General features: G+C 45.6%; 1 protein-coding gene across 2 annotated transcripts in view; it reads left to right on the top strand.

Annotated features, from left to right (window-relative positions):
• CSKMT (citrate synthase lysine methyltransferase) overlaps positions 1 to 22,148 on the top strand; it is a 60,255-nt gene that overhangs the window by 3,867 nt on the left and 34,240 nt on the right. Inside the window, exon 2 of one of the 2 annotated variants that reach the window (XM_069207033.1) lies at positions 1,905 to 2,326. The exons of the other annotated variant lie outside the window; for it this stretch is intronic. The gene's annotated coding sequence lies outside the window, so the exon portion shown is untranslated. The remainder of the gene's footprint in view (positions 1 to 1,904; positions 2,327 to 22,148) is intronic. 2 annotated transcript variants of the gene reach the window in all.

Here is a 22,148-nt window from a genome sequence, read left to right as displayed (position 1 = left end):
CCATGCCATAGGCGGGGCAGGAAGAGGCCCAACACATGCTGTGACTGCAGAGAGAGGACTATTATCATTCTGTATGTTAAATCACCGGCAAACAGAATAGTAATGGCCCGATAGTAGTCTGTGCTATGTTGGGGAGGGGCTGCTGCAGACCCTGGAGTTCACAGGAGGAGTATGAGCTGGCCCTGTGAGTATTTAAGAAATGAGGCTTCTCACAGGGGGACAGCTCATCTCCCGGCAACTTGCAGAAATATGGACAAAATGTGTCTGTGAAAGGACTCTTCACAGACATCGGACGTAAGGCCCAAATAACGGACGGTGCGTGAAAATTATGGACAGGTGGTCACCCTAAGTGCCATGCTTTTATGGTATGAGACGTTTTACTTTACCATTGCAAAAAACACTGTTTGAAAACCGCAAACCAAGTGTTGAATTACTAAAAAGGAATACAAAATCTACACAGAGCTGGTTGGATCATCTAGCTTAGTAGATCTCCCAACCACACATGGTACAACTGCCAGTTGTCTGTGCTCTCAAAATGCTAACCTAAAATGAATCATTATGTTAATGGCATTATTTGTTTTTTTTTATATTGCAGACTAATTACAGCAAATCAATTTACTTAGATGTTATAAGTGTTTAAAACTTTAAGTAAGAACTGTTAATTTGCGTGAGACCAACATTTTAAAATGAGTAAAAAATATTGGACAAACCACAAGCAACATGGGAGTCGTTTGTACATAATCTAATGACAGTTAATCACTAACGGCTATTTTTTTTTGTTCGAAAAACTTTTATTGAACAATGAGAGTACAGCACATTAACAAGACATTAACGACAGTCTATCTGTATTTAAGGAACAGTTGAAATATTTACCCAGGATCCCTCCCCTCCACACCTGTTCCTTCATGTCTGCACTCCATTCATCACAAATGCCTGTATTCTGTGAGGCTATGAGTTCAGTATATGTGGGAATTGTTTCTGGTTCCCGGATTGCAGACAACCTTTAATAGTGTAGGCACCATGCAGCATTCATTCTACAGTCACGTCCACCCAGTGTTTTAAATTTTCTCATGGAGTTTGTATGTTTCGCCCTGCCATCATACCATTCTCAGTCACTCTGCCCCATCTGAGTTGTTCGTCTTGTACTTTAGGTCTGACAACATCTGTGCCTATACCACCAGACCGTTTGCAGGTTTTTCTGTCTCTTCACGTGTGGTTTATGCTCACTTTCTTTGCCACAGCCCATTCCAACATGTCTCTAAGCCAGTCATCATACATCAGGTGTCTAGGTTTCAGCCGTTTCATAGCTGTTTGGCGTTCAGATAATAGAAGCCTCAAGATTATTCATTTTTGGCTTTGTTTTCCGCCCTTTGACGTGGTGAGCATACCAAGGAGGAGGACTCCTTGGTGTAAGGGGAATTTTCCATCCTGTAGCTCTGTCTAGATTCATGATCGCCTTTTGCCAGTAGGATGTGCTGACGCAGAGATGTTAATTAGAAATATTGACAAGTGTTTATGCATTTTTGATCAATAAGAAAATGGTAGAAATACATAATATAGAAAATTAATGTGCATGTTTGAAAATGTGCCCACGGAGAGTGGTCACCAAGATTCACGAATTATACTAAAAATGAGTAAAAATATGTGACATGTTGAAAATGCATAATAATAATGTATTAGTATGTCATATTGAGATATATAACTTATTTTTTGCATGATATTGTAGAGTTAACTTAGCCAAAGTTGTGGCCTAGTTTTGCCAGGCCTCATGCAGAAGCTGAATTACTAGCACAATGTAGAGAAGCCAATGTGCTGAACTGACTCTGAACTGCTTATTGTTTAATAAAATCTGCTCAGCTAAAATCCTATGCACGAACCAACAGACTGGAGATGTTCTTTCCCAGGACTCGAACAATGGAGACACTGACTGGAGAAGAAGATGCAACATTTTTGATACCTGACAAGCCGGATGATGAGGACATCGTACAATGAACCAATCCACAGTTTGAGAATCATGAAATACTAGAATCTATAGATTTGGTGTGTTTTATCCTTTGACTATTTAAATGAACGCTTGACTAATTGACCAATTAGAAATTGTGGGATATCTGGGTGATTTTGATATAATGCAGTGACAAAGGGGGAAACTTCAGAACTGATGGAGAGATGTTGGGGGCAGACGTTGGAAGAGAGACCTTCAATATTGGGAAGAAGAGATTCGAGATTCTGTTATTGGGCGCAAGCCCTTGAGAGCCTGATGTAATGCTGATCGATTGATGACCTGAAGACGAAGGCTGACTTTGTTGCTGATCCATACTGTGGATAGGTAGCTATGACAATGTGACTGATTGCCTTTTTGTGCCTTTTCTTTCTAGGTACCAACTGCGCTGTTTTCAGTTTCCCTTCTAGTTAGATGTTTTTCCAAATTCATATTCTAAACTGTTTTCGCATGAAGTCCCACATGCTAATGCTAATCTGAGTTAGATAGGGTTCTTATTCTGAGACATTGACATATATGGTGACAAATGATTGACAAACTGATTTGCTGAACTCTGCTACTCATGTTAACATATTTATCATTATTGGCTTATGTTGAGGCATTAGAACGCATGCTTTCTCAAGTTCTGATTAGATTATGTTATTGGTGGTCACTAATGAATTAATCTTGAGTTGATTTGAATCAAGTTTGAATTAATCTCATGACTTAGTATTGTAACTAATAGGGAATAAAAATTACTAAATTGTATACTGTGTGTGGTTATTCTTGACTAAAGGTCATGGTGTGATTTATTAACATTTGATTACTGAATAGATAAGTGGTTATTGATTCTTATTTATTGACTATTGATGCACATTGGTTACACCATAGCTAGGATACTCCTTGCAAATCAAAAGGTTCATCTGCCTATACGCGCCCCCTTGTAAGTTTACTTACTAAGGACCAGGCGCGCTAGCAGTTTTTGGTAGCAGCTTGATGGTTAGTTTCTTTGGAGAACTAGTTATGTGGAGACCAATGGTTATGGTGGTAGTTTAAATTAGGGTTAGTTATTCATTTTATGAGATTTGGATTTTGTTTTTTTAAATGGGAATTGTAGCAAGAATGATGTCCCCTTAAGCCCAGAAATGACTTTCCTACATCCTGGATCGTGCAAGTAGAGTTGGGTATGTTCTCAGTGTCTTTGTGATAGTGTGAAAGTGGTAGGTTGCGCTTGCAAAGGCTTATGCAAACCGCATGTGAATTGTAATGTATTTGAGGGAAGTAGAGAGTCCTCGTACTCCAGTTGAGGTTTAGTAGGAGTGTGCGTACTCCGCAGTATGAGAGTAGGGAAGTCATTGAACTTCACATGTGTGTGGCACCTTGTGCTCAAAAATTGTCCAGGTGGTTGTTGGTGATGTACGGACCCTGCATGGTCTAAGACTTTGTAGTATATTGACAAGAGTAGGAGACACTTGGGTATATGTTGTAATCTGTCTGGTTTAGTAGGTTGATCGGGCGTGGTCAACAAGTCGGTGTGTAAGTTAAGTGAGTAAGAGAAAATTTCAACCTATATGCACCAGGACAGACCCATTGATCAGTTAAGAGTAAAATATGCGGGTCAAACTTTGCTCGCGAATGTGGAAGATTGAGAATGAGGAATAGCTTCATGAGTGAAAAGGGCCATCAGTGAAAATCCGTAAGGTCTCTGAAGCGATTGTGTTCCTTCCTGTAGTAAACCAGCAGGTTTGTTTTGGTTATTGGATTTTGGTTAGTGCTCGCTATAATTTGTATTAGTTTTGTGTGAATTGGAATTCAGGAGGACAAGCAGCAAGACTTTGTCAGCCGCAGTGTGTGAGTGTGACGTCAGAGTGAGCAGCGCTGGGATAGGTTGGTTAGTAAGAAGAGTCACGAACGGATTGGCAGCTGTCCATGAGAGACAATTGGTTGAGAAGGCAGGTGAAGGGAATCCTGGGAGTAAGTAATTTCCTTATTGAATCCAATAAAAACAGAGAAAGATGAAGTTTTTCAAGGCATTTAGGAGTGCCGTGAAGTGTGATACATACATTAAGGCGACAGTGGGGGAGCCTACCCCACCGAAAAATTATCCGGCTTATATGGTAATGGAGGAGCAAGGTGTTGCACCATGTCTTTGGTTAAACCAGTGGTGCAAGTTAACTGAGAAACAGGGAGCTTTGGCGTCAGAGCATGGAACGTTTAATTTGAGATTTTTTGATCAATTGCGAATGACATATGAGACAAAGCCGCTTCCAAGACCGGCACAGTTTGAGGCATTACCGATTTGGGAGCTCATATCAAGACAGCAGCAAGAAATGAAATTCCAGAGGAGAATAAGGAAGGTAGAGAAGTCTTTAGAAAAGGCAAGATGGGATTGGGAACAGAAGAAGTGGAGAATGGCGACATTGCAGGGTGTTAAGTTGTTTCCTGCTATCACAGAGGAAGATGAGTCGGAAGGGAAAGAGGATACTAGCAAGAGTGATAAGAGTTCATCCGGGGGTAAGAAGAAGAAAAAAACCTATGTAGAAGAGGAAGATTCAGATGTTGAGGATCTTATTTCTCAGGTGTTGAGAGACCGACCTCCACGCTATGCGATGCATGAAGGGGGTCCAAGCACTAGTTCTGCTCCAAATGCCCCAGCTCAAGTGACGCGGACAGTGGGACCAGTGCAAACAGATAATGGACAGATACAAGGGGTAGTGCAGAGTCCTTCTAATGCAGTGACTACTTAGGTAGTCCAAGCGCAGATGCACCCACCACCGGTACAGAGAATTTATCCAGAGGTACCAATTCTCGAGACAACTTCGAACTTAGTGGTTCCTACGGGGCAAGTGGTTCAGAGGCCGATGTTAGTTCAGACTGAGCCGACTCCAATGCTGTTGCCCCAGGCACAGCCACAGGGTTTGCTGAAGTTCACACCAATGACGGGACACAGTCAGATGTGACGCCAGTAATAAATCAGAGTATGGGAGTAGCCCTTCTACAAAAATGCGGGCGTCAGAGCGACACCAAATGCAATATTGCTGCCGATTACAGTTGGTCCGGCGGTACCATTGTTTGCGCAAAAGAAGCTAATTGCAGGAGATCAGGGTGAAATGTCACAAAGCCTCGTGAGGAGGGGGGTGAGAGAGCATGTGCAAGTGGTTTAATCTATGAGTCAGACCTTTGATGGATCTAGGTCATTAATGGATCTTAGTCCACTTGTTGCGCTTCCAGATGCCATAAATGGCCGAGTGCAAGTCAGAGCTTTAAGCTTTTGACACCGCAAACTCCAGGAGCAGTAGTACAACAGGTGCCATTGCCGAACGCAAGTAATATTTCATTACGGGGATTAACAGCACAACAGTTAAATGAGTGGTTAGATAGTCTGACTACCCCACGAAACACATCCAAGGGTGAAGAGCAAATTGATCGTGTAAGGCTGGCTACAGAAGTGACTGAACTGGTTGAGGGATCAATGGGAGTGAATAGGTTAGAATCCTATACTGAAGAGGAGCTGAGATACTTGTGCCCGATAATCACGAAAGAAGTGGGCAAGATACATCAGAAATTGGCAGACTTAGCAGAGAAGCATGACCTAGAAATTGTGAAAATGAAGCATTTGAAATGAAGCTACAGATACGTTTTTGAGGCAAAAGACTTTGAACACATGAGGTCAGCTAGGATGAAGGTGCATCTTAAAGAGCTATTGCAGAGTGCGCAGATCTGGGGAGCATTAGAGAAATGGGAAGGCAGATGGGCAAAGAAGAAGGATAAACGGAAACGAGATTCACAGGAAGGGTCTGAAAGTTTTCAGAAAGAAAAGGATCCAGTAAAAGTTATACCAATGAGGGAAATTCCAGGAGGGAAGACTGTTCACTTTCCATGGCACAGGAATGATATTTTGTCATTCACAAATGATTATCCAAAGCTGAGGGAGAAACCAGTTGAATGGTACCAGTTGACAGATAGAATTGTGAAGTTTTTGAAATGTCTGTGGGAAGACCTGAATACTTTATTGGAGATAGTAGTGCCAGCTGATTTGCGGGTTGAGTGTAAGAGAGCAGTAGATTGGCAGACGAGTGAACTGGAAAGAGATAGTTACAGGTGCACCATCACCTGAGGTGATGAAACATTATTATAAGGTGATTGAGTTAATAAAAACAAGAATCTCGCCTAAAAATATTGTTTGGCAGAGAATTGACAGGACAGTGCAGAAGGTAAGAGTCAATACATGCGTACTATAAGAGGTTGCTGAAGGCGTTCAAGGAGTACAGTGGCAAGGAAGTGACTGAGCCGAAAGACATGGTACACTTTGTGTTCAGGTTCGTGGAAGGATTGAGACCTGAAATAGGTCAGATGATTAAGAGTCATTTGATTTGTTGGCAAGCAAAACCAATTGATGAAGTATTGTAGTATGCGAAATACTGTAGTGATGAGATTGAGTTGAAACAGAAGAAGCTGAAGGAGAAAGCAATGGTGATGCAAATTAATGCAGCTCAGACAGGAGTGCAGGGAGCCTTAGTTCAGCAAATGCCAGAACTGCAGGGAACTGTTATGTTCCATTCTCAGATGAGAGGTAGAGGTCGTGGAGCTAATATGAATTGTGGTCCAGATTTGAATACTGTAGTGGTTCAAAATGATGTGCAAGGGATGAAAAAGATGTTGCCTTTTCATCTTTGCGGAAACGTGGGACACTGGAAACTGGAGTGTCCGATTATGGTGTTGTTTGGCAAAGTGGTGATGTCAATACGTGTAAGGAAATGCCTCCTTGGCATGGTTGCCCCCTGACTTTTTGCCTTTGCTGATGCTATGTTTACAATTGAAAGTGTGCTGAGGCCTGCTAACCAGGCCCCAGCACCAGTGTTCTTTCCCTAACCTGTACTTTTGTATCCACAATTGGCAGACCCTGGCATCCAGATAAGTCCCTTGTAACTGGTACTTCTAGTACCAAGGGCCCTGATGCCAAGGAAGGTCTCTAAGGGCTGCAGCATGTCTTATGCCACCCTGGAGACCTCTCACTCAGCACAGACACACTGCTTGCCAGCTTGTGTGTGCTAGTGAGGACAAAACGAGTAAGTCGACATGGCACTCCCCTCAGGGTGCCATGCCAGCCTCTCACTGCCTATGCAGTATAGGTAAGACACCCCTCTAGCAGGCCTTACAGCCCTAAGGCAGGGTGCACTATACCATAGGTGAGGGTACCAGTGCATGAGCATGGTACCCCTACAGTGTCTAAACAAAACCTTAGACATTGTAAGTGCAGGGTAGCCATAAGAGTATATGGTCTGGGAGTCTGTCAAACACGAACTCCACAGCACCATAATGGCTACACTGAAAACTGGGAAGTTTGGTATCAAACTTCTCAGCACAATAAATGCACACTGATGCCAGTGTACATTTTATTGTAAAATACACCACAGAGGGCACCTTAGAGGTGCCCCCTGAAACTTAACCGACTGTCTGTGTAGGCTGACTAGTTCCAGCAGCCTGCCACACCAGAGACATGTTGCTGGCCCCATGGGGAGAGTGCCTTTGTCACTCTGAGGCCAGTAACAAAGCCTGCACTGGGTGGAGATGCTAACACCTCCCCCAGGCAGGAGCTGTGACACCTGGCGGTGAGCCTCAAAGGCTCACCCCTTTGTCACAGCCCAGCAGGGCACTCCAGCTTAGTGGAGTTGCCCGCCCCCTCCGGCCACGGCCCCCACTTTTGGCGGCAAGGCTGGAGGGAACAAAGAAAGCAACAAGGAGGAGTCACTGGCCAGTCAGGACAGCCCCTAAAGTGTCCTGAGCTGAAGTGACTCTAACTTTTAGGAATCCTCCATCTTGCAGATGGAGGATTCCCCCAATAGGGTTAGGATTGTGACCCCCTCCCCTTGGGAGGAGGCACAAAGAGGGTGTACCCACCCTCAGGGCTAGTAGCCATTGGCTACTAACCCCCCAGACCTAAACACGCCCTTAAATTTAGTATTTAAGGGCTACCCTGAACCCTAGAAAATTAGATTCCTGCAACTACAAGAAGAAGGACTGCCTAGCTGAAAAACCCCTGCAGAGGAAGACCAGAAGACGACAACTGCCTTGGCTCCAGAAACTCACCGGCCTGTCTCCTGCCTTCCAAAGATCCTGCTCCAGCGACGCCTTCCAAAGGGACCAGCGACCTCGACATCCTCTGAGGACTGCCCCTGCTTCGAAAAGACAAGAAACTCCCGAGGACAGCGGACCTGCTCCAAGAAAAGCTGCAACTTTGTTTCCAGCAGCTTTAAAGAACCCTGCAAGCTCCCCGCAAGAAGCGTGAGACTTGCAACACTGCACCCGGCGACCCCGACTCGGCTGGTGGCGATCCAACACCTCAGGAGGGACCCCAGGACTACTCTAAGACTGTGAGTACAAAAACCTGTCCCCCCTGAACCCCCACAGCGCCGCCTGCAGAGGGAATCCCGAGGCTTCCCCTGACCGCGACTCTTTGAATCCTAAGTCCCGACACCTGGGAGAGACCCTGCACCCGCAGCCCCCAGGACCTGAAGGACCGGACTTTCACTGGAGGAGTGACCCCCAGGAGTCCCTCTCCCTTGACCAAGTGGGGGTTTCCCCGAGGAAGCCCCCCCTTGCCTGCCTGCAGCGCTGAAGAGATCCCTTGATCTCTCATTGACTTCCATTGCGAACCCGACGCTTGTTCTAACACTGCACCCGGCCGCCCCCGCGCCGCTGAGAGTGAAATTTCTGTGTGGGCTTGTGTCCGCCCCGGTGCCCTACAAAACCCCCCTGGTCTGCCCTCCGAAGACGCGGGTACTTACCTGCTGGCAGACTGGAACCAGGGCGCCCCCTTCTCTCCATTGAAGCCTATGCGTTTTGGGCACCACTTTGAACTCTGCACCTGACCGGCCCTGAGCTGCTGGTGTGGTAACGTTGGGGTGGCTCTGAACCCCCAACGGTGGGCTACCTTGGACCAAGAACTGAACCCTGTAAGTGTCTTACTTACCTGGTAAAACTAACCAAAACTTACCTCCCCCAGGAACTGTGAAAATTGCACTAAGTGTCCACTTTTAAAATAGCTATTTGTGAATAACTTGAAAAGTATACATGCAATTGAAATGATTCAAAGTTCCTAATGTACTTACCTGCAATACCTTTCAAACAAGATATTACATGTTAAATTTGAACCTGTGGTTCTTAAAATAAACTAAGAAAAGATATTTTTCTATACAAAACCTATTGGCTGGATTTGTCTCTGAGTGTGTGTACCTCATTTATTGTCTATGTGTATGTACAACAAATGCTTAACACTACTCCTTGGATAAGCCTACTGCTCGACCACACTACCACAAAATAGAGCATTAGTATTATCTCTTTTTGCCACTATCTTACCTCTAAGGGGAACCCTTGGACTCTGTGCATGCTATTCCTTACTTTGAAATAGCACATACAGAGCCAACTTCCTACATTGGTGGATCAGCGGTGGGGTACAAGACTTTGCATTTGCTGGACTACTCAGCCAATACCTGATCACACGACAAATTCCAAAATTGTCATTAGAAATTCATTTTTGCAATTTGAAAGTTTTCTAAATTCTTAAAAGTCCTGCTAGGGCCTTGTGTGTTAAGTCCCTGTTTAGCATTGTCTTTTTAGAGTTTAAAAGTTTGTTAAAAGTTTGAATTAGATTCTAGAAACAGTTTTAGACTCTTAAAAAAGTATTCCAACTCTTAGCAGAATAATGTCTGATACAGAGATGCAGGTGGTGGAACTCGACACCACACCTTACCTCCATCTTAAGATGAGGGAGCTAAGGTCTCTCTGTAATATCAAAAAAATAACCATTGGCTCCAGACCTACCAAAATTCAGCTCCAGGAGCTGTTGGCAGAGTTTGAAAAAGCCAACCCCTCTGATGATGACATCACAGAGGAAGAAATTAGTGACTTGGAGGCCAATGTCCCTCCTCCAGTCCTAAATAGGGAGAACAGGACCCCTCAAGTCCTGTCTCCAACTGTGTTAGTCAGAAATAGTGAGTCCCTCACAGGAGGGTCCCACATTTCTGAAATCACTGAGGATGCTCTCAGTGAAGATGACCTCCTGTTAGCCAGGATGGCCAAAAGATTGGCTTTAGAGAGACAGCTCCTAGCCATAGAAAGGGAAAGACAAGAGATGGGCCTAGGACCCATCAATGGTGGCAGCAATATAAATAGGGTCAGAGATTCTCCTGACATGTTAAAAATCCCCAAAGGGATTGTGACAAAATATGAAGATGGTGATGACATCACCAAATGGTTCACAGCTTTTGAGAGGGCTTGTGTAACCAGAAAAGTGAACAGATCTCACTGGGGTGCTCTCCTTTGGGAAATGTTCACTGGAAAGTGTAGGGATAGACTCCTCACACTCTCTGGAAAAGATGCAGAATCTTATGACCTCATGAAGGGTACCCTGATTGAGGGCTTTGGATTCTCCACTGAGGAGTACAGGATTAGGTTCAGGGGGGCTCAAAAATCCTCGAGCCAGACCTGGGTTGACTTTGTTGACTACTCAGTGAAAACACTAGATGGTTGGATTCAAGGCAGTGGTGTAAGTAATTATGATGGGCTGTACAATTTATTTGTGAAAGAACACCTATTGAGTAATTGTTTCAATGATAAACTGCATCAGCATCTGGTAGACCTAGGACCAATTTCTCCCCAAGAATTGGGAAAGAAGGCGGACCATTGGGTCAAGACAAGGGTGTCCAAGACTTCAACAGGGGGTGACCAAAAGAAAGGGGTCACAAAGACTCCCCAGGGGAAGGGTGATGAGACAACCACAACTAAAAATAGTAAAGAGTCTTCTACAGGCCCCCAAAAACCTGCACAGGAGGGTGGGCCCAGAGCCTCTTCACAAAACAATGGGTACAAGGGTAAAAACTTTGATCCCAAAAAGGCCTGGTGTCATAGCTGTAAACAGCATGGACACCAAACTGGAGACAAGGCCTGCCCCAAGAAAGGTTCCACTCCAAACTCCCATCCAGGTAACACTGGTATGGCTAGTCTCCAAGTGGGATCAACAGTGTGCCCAGAGCAAATCAGGGTCCACACTGAAGCTACTCTAGTTTCTGAGGGTGGGGTGGATTTAGCCACACTAGCTGTCTGGCCGCCTAACATGCAAAAATACAGACAGCAACTCTTAATTAATGGGACTAGAATAGAGGGCCTGAGGGATACAGGTGCCAGTGTCACCATGGTGACAGAGAAACTGGTTTCCCCTGGCCAATACCTGACTGGAAAAACTTACACAGTCACCAACGCTGACAATCAGAGAAAAGTACATCCCATGGCAATGGTTACTTTAGAATGGGGAGGGGTCAATGGCCTGAAACAGGTGGTGGTCTCCTCAAATATCCCAGTGGACTGTCTGCTTGGAAATGACCTGGAGTCCTCAGCATGGGCTGAGGTAGAACTAAAAACCCATGCAGCAATGCTGGGTATCCCTGAACTGGTGTGTGTGAAAACAAGAGCACAATGCAAGGCACAGGGTGAAAAAGTAGAGCTGGAGTCTGGAAAAATGGCCCAGCCTACCAAGAGAACAGGAAAGTCAGTTGGGAAACCAACTGCAACACAGCAAAAGAAAGGGAACCTCTCTTCTCAGGAAGAAGTTCTGCCCTCTGAGGGAACTGAGCCTTTGGAGCTTGAACCTTACCAGGTTGAGCTCTTAGGCCCAGGGGGACCCTCAAGGGAGGAGCTGTGTAAGGGACAAGAAACCTGTCCCTCTCTTGAAGGCCTTAGGCAGCAAGCTGCTGAAGAGTCCAAAGGCAAGAAAAATGGAACACATAGGGTCTATTGGGAAGATGGACTCCTGTACACTGAGGCCAGAGACTCAAAACCTGGTGCCACTAGGAGAGTGGTAGTGCCTCAGCTGTTCAGAGAGTTCATCCTAACATTGGCCCATGACATTCCCCTTGCTGGACATTTGGGACAAACCAAGACGTGGGAGAGGTTAGTCAACCACTTCTACTGGCCCAATATGTCCAACATGGTTAAGGAGTTTTGCCTCTCCTGCCCCACCTGTCAAGCCAGTGGTAAGACAGGTGGGCATCCAAAGGCCCCCCTCATTCCACTTCCAGTGGTGGGGGTTCCCTTTGAAAGAGTGGGTGTGGACATAGTTGGTCCACTAGAACCTCCCACAGCCTCAGGAAATATGTATATCCTGGTAGTAGTGGATCATGCTACCAGGTATCCTGAAGCTATTCCCCTTAGGTCGACTACTGCCCCTGCAGTAGCCAAGGCCCTCATTGGTATCTTTACCAGAGTGGGTTTCCCTAAGGAGGTGGTGTCTGACAGAGGTACCAACTTCATGTCAGCATACCTAAAGCACATGTGGAATGAGTGTGGAGTGACTTATAAATTCACTACACCATACCATCCACAAACTAATGGCTTGGTTGAGAGATTCAACAAGACATTAAAAGGCATGATCATGGGGCTCCCAGAAAAACTCAAAAGGAGATGGGATGTCCTCTTGCCATGTCTGCTTTTCGCTTACAGAGAGGTGCCACAGAAGGGAGTAGGATTCTCACCCTTTGAACTTCTGTTTGGTCATCCTGTAAGGGGACCACTTGCCCTTGTTAAAGAAGGCTGGGAGAGACCTCCCCATGAGCCTAAACAGGACATAGTGGACTATGTACTTGGCCTTCGCTCTAGAATGGCAGAGTACATGGAAAAGGCAACCAAAAACCTTGAGGCCAGCCAACAGCTCCAGAAGTTTTGGTATGACCAAAAGGCTGCACTGGTTGAGTTCCAACCAGGGCAGAAAGTCTGGGTTCTGGAGCCTGTGGCTCCCAGGGCACTCCAGGACAAATGGAGTGGCCCCTACCCAGTGCTAGAAAGGAAGAGTCAGGTCACCTACCTGGTGGACCTGGGCACAAGCAGGAGCCCCAAGAGGGTGATCCATGTGAACCGCCTTAAGCTCTTCCATGACAGGGCTGATGTGAATCTGTTGATGGTAACAGATGAGGATCAGGAGGCAGAGAGTGAACCTCTCCCTGATCTTCTGTCATCAGACCCAAAAGATGGCACAGTAGATGGAGTGATCTACTCAGACACCCTCTCTAGCCAACAGCAAGCTGATTGTAGGAGAGTCCTACAACAGTTTCCTGAACTCTTCTCCTTAACCCCTGGTCAGACACACCTGTGTACCCATGATGTGGACACAGGAGACCGCATGCCTGTCAAGAACAAAATCTTTAGACAATCTGACCATGTTAAGGAAAGCATCAAGGTGGAAATCCACAAGATGCTGGAATTGGGAGTAATTGAGCGCTCTGACAGCCCCTGGGCTAGCCCAGTGGTCTTAGTCCCCAAACCTCACACCAAAGATGGAAAGAAAGAGATGAGGTTTTGTGTGGACTACAGAGGGCTCAATTCTGTCACCAAGACAGATGCTCATCCAATTCCAAGAGCTGATGAGCTCATAGACAAATTAGGTGCTGCCAAATTCTTAAGTACCTTTGACTTGACAGCAGGGTACTGGCAAATAAAAATGGCACCTGGAGCAAAAGAGAAAACAGCATTCTCCACACCTGATGGGCATTATCAGTTTACTGTTATGCCCTTTGGTTTAAAGAATGCCCCTGCCACCTTCCAAAGGTTGGTGAATCAAGTCCTTGCTGGCTTGGAGTCCTTCAGCACAGCTTATCTTGATGATATTGCTGTCTTTAGCTCCACCTGGCAGGATCACCTGGTCCACCTGAAGAAGGTTTTGAAGGCTCTGCAATCTGCAGGCCTCTCTATCAAGGCATCCAAATGCCAGATAGGGCAGGGAACTGTGGTTTACTTGGGCCACCTTGTAGGTGGAGGCCAAGTTCAGCCACTCCAACCCAAGATCCAGACTATTCTGGACTGGGTAGCTCCAAAAACCCAGACTCAAGTCAGGGCATTCCTTGGCTCGACTGGGTATTACAGGAGGTTTGTGAAGGGATATGGATCCATTGTGACAGCCCTCACTGAACTCACCTCCAAGAAAATGCCCAAGAAAGTGAACTGGACTGTGGAATGCCAACAGGCCTTTGACACCCTGAAACAGGCAATGTGCTCAGCACCAGTTCTAAAAGCTCCAGATTATTCTAAGCAGTTCATTGTGCAAACTGATGCCTCTGAACATGGGATAGGGGCAGTTTTGTCCCAAACAAATGATGATGGCCTTGACCAGCCTGTTGCTTTCATTAGCAGGAGGTTACTCCCCAGGGAGCAGCGTTGGAGTGCCATTGAGAGGGAGGCCTTTGCTGTGGTTTGGTCCCTGAAGAAGCTGAGACCATACCTCTTTGGGACTCACTTCCTAGTTCAAACTGACCACAGACCTCTCAAATGGCTGATGCAAATGAAAGGTGAAAATCCTAAACTGTTGAGGTGGTCCATCTCCCTACAGGGAATGGACTTTATAGTGGAACACAGACCTGGGACTGCCCATGCCAATGCAGATGGCCTTTCCAGGTTCTTCCACTTAGAAAATGAAGACTCTCTTGGGAAAGGTTAGTCTCATCCTCTTTCGTTTGGGGGGGGGTTGTGTAAGGAAATGCCTCCTTGGCATGGTTGCCCCCTGACTTTTTGCCTTTGCTGATGCTATGTTTACAATTGAAAGTGTGCTGAGGCCTGCTAACCAGGCCCCAGCACCAGTGTTCTTTCCCTAACCTGTACTTTTGTATCCACAATTGGCAGACCCTGGCATCCAGATAAGTCCCTTGTAACTGGTACTTCTAGTACCAAGGGCCCTGATGCCAAGGAAGGTCTCTAAGGGCTGCAGCATGTCTTATGCCACCCTGGAGACCTCTCACTCAGCACAGACACACTGCTTGCCAGCTTGTGTGTGCTAGTGAGGACAAAACGAGTAAGTCGACATGGCACTCCCCTCAGGGTGCCATGCCAGCCTCTCACTGCCTATGCAGTATAGGTAAGACACCCCTCTAGCAGGCCTTACAGCCCTAAGGCAGGGTGCACTATACCATAGGTGAGGGTACCAGTGCATGAGCATGGTACCCCTACAGTGTCTAAACAAAACCTTAGACATTGTAAGTGCAGGGTAGCCATAAGAGTATATGGTCTGGGAGTCTGTCAAACACGAACTCCACAGCACCATAATGGCTACACTGAAAACTAGGAAGTTTGGTATCAAACTTCTCAGCACAATAAATGCACACTGATGCCAGTGTACATTTTATTGTAAAATACACCACAGAGGGCACCTTAGAGGTGCCCCCTGAAACTTAACCGACTGTCTGTGTAGGCTGACTAGTTCCAGCAGCCTGCCACACCAGAGACATGTTGCTGGCCCCATGGGGAGAGTGCCTTTGTCACTCTGAGGCCAGTAACAAAGCCTGCACTGGGTGGAGATGCTAACACCTCCCCCAGGCAGGAGCTGTGACACCTGGCGGTGAGCCTCAAAGGCTCACCCCTTTGTCACAGCCCAGCAGGGCACTCCAGCTTAGTGGAGTTGCCCGCCCCCTCCGGCCACGGCCCCCACTTTTGGCGGCAAGGCTGGAGGGAACAAAGAAAGCAACAAGGAGGAGTCACTGGCCAGTCAGGACAGCCCCTAAAGTGTCCTGAGCTGAAGTGACTCTAACTTTTAGGAATCCTCCATCTTGCAGATGGAGGATTCCCCCAATAGGGTTAGGATTGTGACCCCCTCCCCTTGGGAGGAGGCACAAAGAGGGTGTACCCACCCTCAGGGCTAGTAGCCATTGGCTACTAACCCCCCAGACCTAAACACGCCCTTAAATTTAGTATTTAAGGGCTACCCTGAACCCTAGAAAATTAGATTCCTGCAACTACAAGAAGAAGGACTGCCTAGCTGAAAAACCCCTGCAGAGGAAGACCAGAAGACGACAACTGCCTTGGCTCCAGAAACTCACCGGCCTGTCTCCTGCCTTCCAAAGATCCTGCTCCAGCGACGCCTTCCAAAGGGACCAGCGACCTCGACATCCTCTGAGGACTGCCCCTGCTTCGAAAAGACAAGAAACTCCCGAGGACAGCGGACCTGCTCCAAGAAAAGCTGCAACTTTGTTTCCAGCAGCTTTAAAGAACCCTGCAAGCTCCCCGCAAGAAGCGTGAGACTTGCAACACTGCACCCGGCGACCCCGACTCGGCTGGTGGCGATCCAACACCTCAGGAGGGACCCCAGGACTACTCTAAGACTGTGAGTACAAAAACCTGTCCCCCCTGAACCCCCACAGCGCCGCCTGCAGAGGGAATCCCGAGGCTTCCCCTGACCGCGACTCTTTGAATCCTAAGTCCCGACACCTGGGAGAGACCCTGCACCCGCAGCCCCCAGGACCTGAAGGACCGGACTTTCACTGGAGGAGTGACCCCCAGGAGTCCCTCTCCCTTGACCAAGTGGAGGTTTCCCCGAGGAAGCCCCCCCTTGCCTGCCTGCAGCGCTGAAGAGATCCCTTGATCTCTCATTGACTTCCATTGCGAACCCGACGCTTGTTCTAACACTGCACCCGGCCGCCCCCGCGCCGCTGAGAGTGAAATTTCTGTGTGGGCTTGTGTCCGCCCCGGTGCCCTACAAAACCCCCCTGGTCTGCCCTCCGAAGACGCGGGTACTTACCTGCTGGCAGACTGGAACCAGGGCGCCCCCTTCTCTCCATTGAAGCCTATGCGTTTTGGGCACCACTTTGAACTCTGCACCTGACCGGCCCTGAGCTGCTGGTGTGGTAACTTTGGGGTGGCTCTGAACCCCCAACGGTGGGCTACCTTGGACCAAGAACTGAACCCTGTAAGTGTCTTACTTACCTGGTAAAACTAACCAAAACTTACCTCCCCCAGGAACTGTGAAAATTGCACTAAGTGTCCACTTTTAAAATAGCTATTTGTGAATAACTTGAAAAGTATACATGCAATTGAAATGATTCAAAGTTCCTAATGTACTTACCTGCAATACCTTTCAAACAAGATATTACATGTTAAATTTGAACCTGTGGTTCTTAAAATAAACTAAGAAAAGATATTTTTCTATACAAAACCTATTGGCTGGATTTGTCTCTGAGTGTGTGTACCTCATTTATTGTCTATGTGTATGTACAACAAATGCTTAACACTACTCCTTGGATAAGCCTACTGCTCGACCACACTACCACAAAATAGAGCATTAGTATTATCTCTTTTTGCCACTATCTTACCTCTAAGGGGAACCCTTGGACTCTGTGCATGCTATTCCTTACTTTGAAATAGCACATACAGAGCCAACTTCCTACAATACGTTTCAAACTGTAAAAGTCCCTAGAATGAGAGGACTTACTCTGAATTTTCAGAATAATATGAATCAAGTGCAGAATTTTCAACCCATGCAGCAGATGCAAATGCCACGTGCACAAATGACACAGCAGCAACCAATGCAGCAGCAAGTTCCTATGGTACCTAGAAAGCAAATGCAGATACCTCAAGCCCTGATGGAACAGCAACAGATGATGCTTACTCAGCATGTCACAGGTCAAAGACAAAACAGAAGTAGTGACACAGTGCACCAATTTCCAATACATAGTGAGAATGAAATAAACAATGAATGGATGTGTGAGGGTTCGGATGAGAAGCCATGCATGCTTGCATTTTCCCTAGAGGTAGATCCTAGAGGACCTTTTGTGAAAGGAAAGGTGATGGGTCATGGGGTTTTATTTCTAGTGGACACAGGAGCTACGCGCTCTACAGTAAGAAGTGCAGAAGTTCCGAACCTACCTCTTTCAGGCAGGACAGTTCAGGTTGTAGGAGTAGTGAATAGACAGTTGATAAATCCGATCACAGGTCCAGTACAGGTTGAGATTGGTAACTTCCAGGGACTGCACAAGTTTGTAGTTTGTGACTCAAGTCCAGTATCTCTACTGGGAAGGGACTTGTGCAAGACCAGATGTTCGATTAGTTGTTCAACTGCTGTAATAGAGGTTCAGACGAATAGTGAAGATGAGGAAGAACAAGCTTCTGAAACTGAGAATGAAACCATTAATGAAGAGTACCTGTTGATTGAGTTTTTCTCAATGTTTACTGTGAAAGAATTACATGCAGATTTGCAGGGAACAGTGCAGGAAAATGTGTGGGACCTGGTAAAGAAGTGGGTTTGATTAAGGGAATGGAGCCAATTAAGATCACTTTGAAGCCGAATGTAGCGTTCCTGCAGCATCCACAGAATAATATGGCCCAAGATGTTCTGATGAAAGTGCCGCAGATAATTGGAGATTATCTGAAACAAGGGGTTTTGAAGGAAGTGTTGAGCAGTCCATGTAATTCACTGATAATGGGCCTGAAGAAAACTTGTGGGAAAGTACGAATTGTGCAAAACTTGCAAAAAGTGAATGACATGGTGGTCAAGTGTTGTCCTGTGGTGCCGAATCCAGCAGTAATATTGTTTCAGATTCCATGCGATGCAGAATGGTTCACAGTGGTTGACTTGTCACAGGCTTTCTTTTCTGTGCCTCTCCATGAGGATAGTCAGTTTCTTTTTAGTTTCATATTCCTAGACAGAGGCTACAGCTGGTGTAGGCTTCCTCAAAGGAACACAGAGTCACCATCCTTGTTCAATCAGATCTTGAAAAAGAATCTGGAGTCATTGAAACTGCCATACCAATTGACTCTGGTGCAGTACATTGACGACTTGCTTATTGCATCCAAAAAAAGGGACAAGTGTAAGTACGACTCGATTGCCCTGTTAAATCATATGGGACAGTTCAGACATAAAGTATCACCTTTGAAATTGCAGTATTGTCAAAAGTCAGTGAAATATCTGGGACACCAAATTTAGAAGGAGTCAAGGAGAATTTCCAAAGAAAGGATTACAATGATATTGCAGAGAAGTCCCCCGACTTCACGGAAAGATGTCAGGATGTTTCTGGGAATGGTAGGCTATTGTCATTGGATTCCAAATTTTGCTGAGATTGCCAAACCATTGCAGCAGCTGACACATAAAGATGTTACAGATCCCATTACCTTAGATCAGGATCAAATGAAGGCGTTCACTGAGTTGAGAGAAAGTTTGTGCAGAGCTCCAGCGTTGGGAATGCCTGATTACACTAAGCCATTCATATTGTTGTCATGAACATGATGCTTTTTCTTTGTCTGTCTTGACACAGGTCCATGGAGGTGCTTATCACCCAGTAGCCTATTTTTCAGCTACCTTTGACCCAGTTGCAGCAGCCTTAGCAGGTTGTTTGCGTGCAGTTCCCGCAGTTGGTCAAAGCCTTTCACAGTGTGAGGGAGTAGTGATAGGATACCCTTTGACGGTAATAGTACCTTACTCTGTTGAGATCTTACTGACAAGAACAAAATCACAATATTTGACTGGTGCCAGACTGACAAGGTATGAGGAGAGCATTCTAGGTGCTCCAAATGTAACATTGAAAAGATGTACAGTGCTGAACCCGGCAACATTACTTCCAAGTGATACTGTTGAAATTAAAAGGAAGAAGACATTGAGCATGATTGTCTTGAGGTAACTGAATTATGCACAAAACCCAGGCCTGATATCGGAGAAACACGATTGGAACACAATTAACAAATTGTCTTTGTCGATGGCTCATGTCTCAGGGATGATACAGGAACATTGAGAGCAGGATATACTGTGTGCACAATTACAGGTACTTTATAAGCTTCTTGGCTTTGCGGTGTATATTCTGCACAAGTAGCAGAATTGGTAGCTCTTACTAGTGGGTGCCATATTTCTGGGAGATTGAGAATTACTATCTACACAGATAGCCAATATGGATTTGGAATCGTCCATGATTTTGGTCAGTTGTGGTGGCAAAGGGGGTTCCTAACCTCTACTGGTACACCAGTAAGAAATGGCGACAGAATAAAAGAATTGCTGTATGCAATACAATTACCTGAAGAATTTGCTGTGGTGAAATGAAGTACACATGTAAAGTCACAAGACTACTTCTCACTAGGAAATGGATATGCGGATCAAGTCGCAAGTTTTTGCGCATGGAACTGTATATCGTTCAAGGACAAGTGGGCACTGATGTCAGAAGAAGATAATATATGTATACGTTTTGCATTAAAGGTGATTGATACTCTGGAATAATTGAAAACACTGCAAAATAATGTTGACAAAGAGGAGAAACGACTTTGGTCTAAACTAAAACTTGTTCAAAGGACTGATGAGATATTGGTCTCTGAGGAAGGTCAGATGGTCCTGCCAAATAGTTTATTGTCGCAAATAGCCAGGTATAATCATGGGCAGGCACACATTGGGAGGGATGCAGTGGTCCGGTTGTTCAAGATTGACTGGTTCAATCCTAGGTTTAGGCAGGCAGCAGAAGCAGTATGTCATCACTGTATAATCTGTCATCAGCTAAATGTGGGAAAAAGGACAGTGGTGAATTTGAGTCACATTGGAAGAGCAGGAGGTCTATTCAGCAGGATGCAATTGGATTTCATTGAGATGCCTGCATGTGGAGGTTTGAAGTATGTGTTGGTGATTGTATGCATTTTTAGTCACTTGATTGAAGCATACTCCACAGGAAGGAATGACAGTCCCACAGTAGCACAGTTGTTGCTCAGGGAGTAGATACCACGTTTCGGGTTTCTGATCTCTTTGGAATCAGATAGGGGAACTCACTTCAATAACGAGGTGCCTAAACTCTTATGTGCAGCACTAAACTTTGAGCAGAAGTTACATTGTAGTTACCGCCCTGAAGCATCAGGACTAGTGGAACAGATGAATGGTACCTTGAAATCCTGAATTGCTAAGATGTGTGCAGGTACGAATCTGAAATGACCAGATGCGTTGCCGTTGGTGTTGATGTCGATGAGAAATACACCTGACAGGAAGACAGGGCTATCGCCCCACGAGATTCTCATAGGCAGAGCAATGAGATTACCAGCAGTCCCACAAATGCTCTTGTAAACATTACAGATGATATGGTGTTGGACTACTGCAAGGGTCTGGTTGATGTGGTTCGCTCTTTCTCTCAGCAGGTGCAGGCCACTACCCTGCCACCTACCCACGATCCAGGACACAATCTGCGAGCCGGTGACTAGGTCGCTGTCCGAAAACATGTTTGCAAGACATGTTTAGAGCCACGCTGAAGAGGGCGTTACCAGGTGGTCTTAACAACTACGACAGCTGTGAAGTGTGCAGGTATTCCGAACTGGATTCACAGAAGTCATACGAAGAAGGTGGCATGTCCACTGGATCATGAAGAAGTGTTATTGAGAGCACCAACAACAGCGAAACAGGTTGTCGCACCTGAGCCAGAAAGAGAACCAAGAAAGCCTGAAATTGAGCTTGTGGAAGAATCAATCTCCACGGATACAACAGGAGAACCTAGCTCAGCAGGGTTCTCCCGGAAGCAGATGGTGCTGAAAAGCAAACAGAGCAAGTGCCAGATCACAAAGGTGAAGGAGTTGAAATGGAGCAAAGCCAAGGTGATGCGACTCCACCTGAGCCTGTTGCAGGTCCATCAAGAGAAAACACCATAGAAAAAGAGAAAGAGAAAAGTCCAATCTTGAGAAGGATATTGACAGAAGGATTTAGAAAAGGAGATAGTTTGCCTTAATCACAAGTAGGGAAAAGAAAGGAAGTGGTCATAAATGAAACAATAGAAGAAGTAGATACTGCGAGAAAAGAATTGAGTGAAAGAGAAATAAGTGGTGATCGAAAGTTGAAAAGAAAGAGAATAGCAAGTTGGTGTTACGCAGGTCCTGAATGGACATATGCAACTACAAATGAATGGCAACACAAGTTTATGTCCTTTTGTTTTGATAGAGAGGTTCCGAGTAAATACTTTGATGTAACCTGAAGGTGAACAAGACGCTGAATTGTTGAACCTGTTTGAAGTACTTTAAAGAGATTGTTGAAAATAAACCGGAAGAGACACTGAAAACCTGATTGACATAAAAACTGGATGTGACAAGCTGCTAATCGATTTTGACAAAGGAAAAGGGTTCCTGGATGTGAAACAACTGTGAGAGAATAATTTTTTATTTTTTTATTTTTATTGCACTTTATATAAGAGTTTCTTCTGTTTTCTGATTCTTTACAGATCATGGCTGAGATAAATAATCAAGGGCCATATGTACGAACACATTTTCCCATTGACACAGAATGGGAAAAACCCTTTGATACATCTGGCCCCAAGTTAGGGATGCAAGGCGCTGTAGATATGAGCATTGGATTGGCAATTATGTGTGGGGTTTTGTTTATAGTAGAGATTGTGGGAATGTCTGTTCTTGATAT

This window comes from Pleurodeles waltl, chromosome 9 (assembly GCF_031143425.1).
Source record: "Pleurodeles waltl isolate 20211129_DDA chromosome 9, aPleWal1.hap1.20221129, whole genome shotgun sequence".
Taxonomy (NCBI): Eukaryota; Metazoa; Chordata; class Amphibia; order Caudata; family Salamandridae; genus Pleurodeles; species Pleurodeles waltl.
This window is presented reverse-complemented; position numbering and strand designations above follow the sequence as displayed.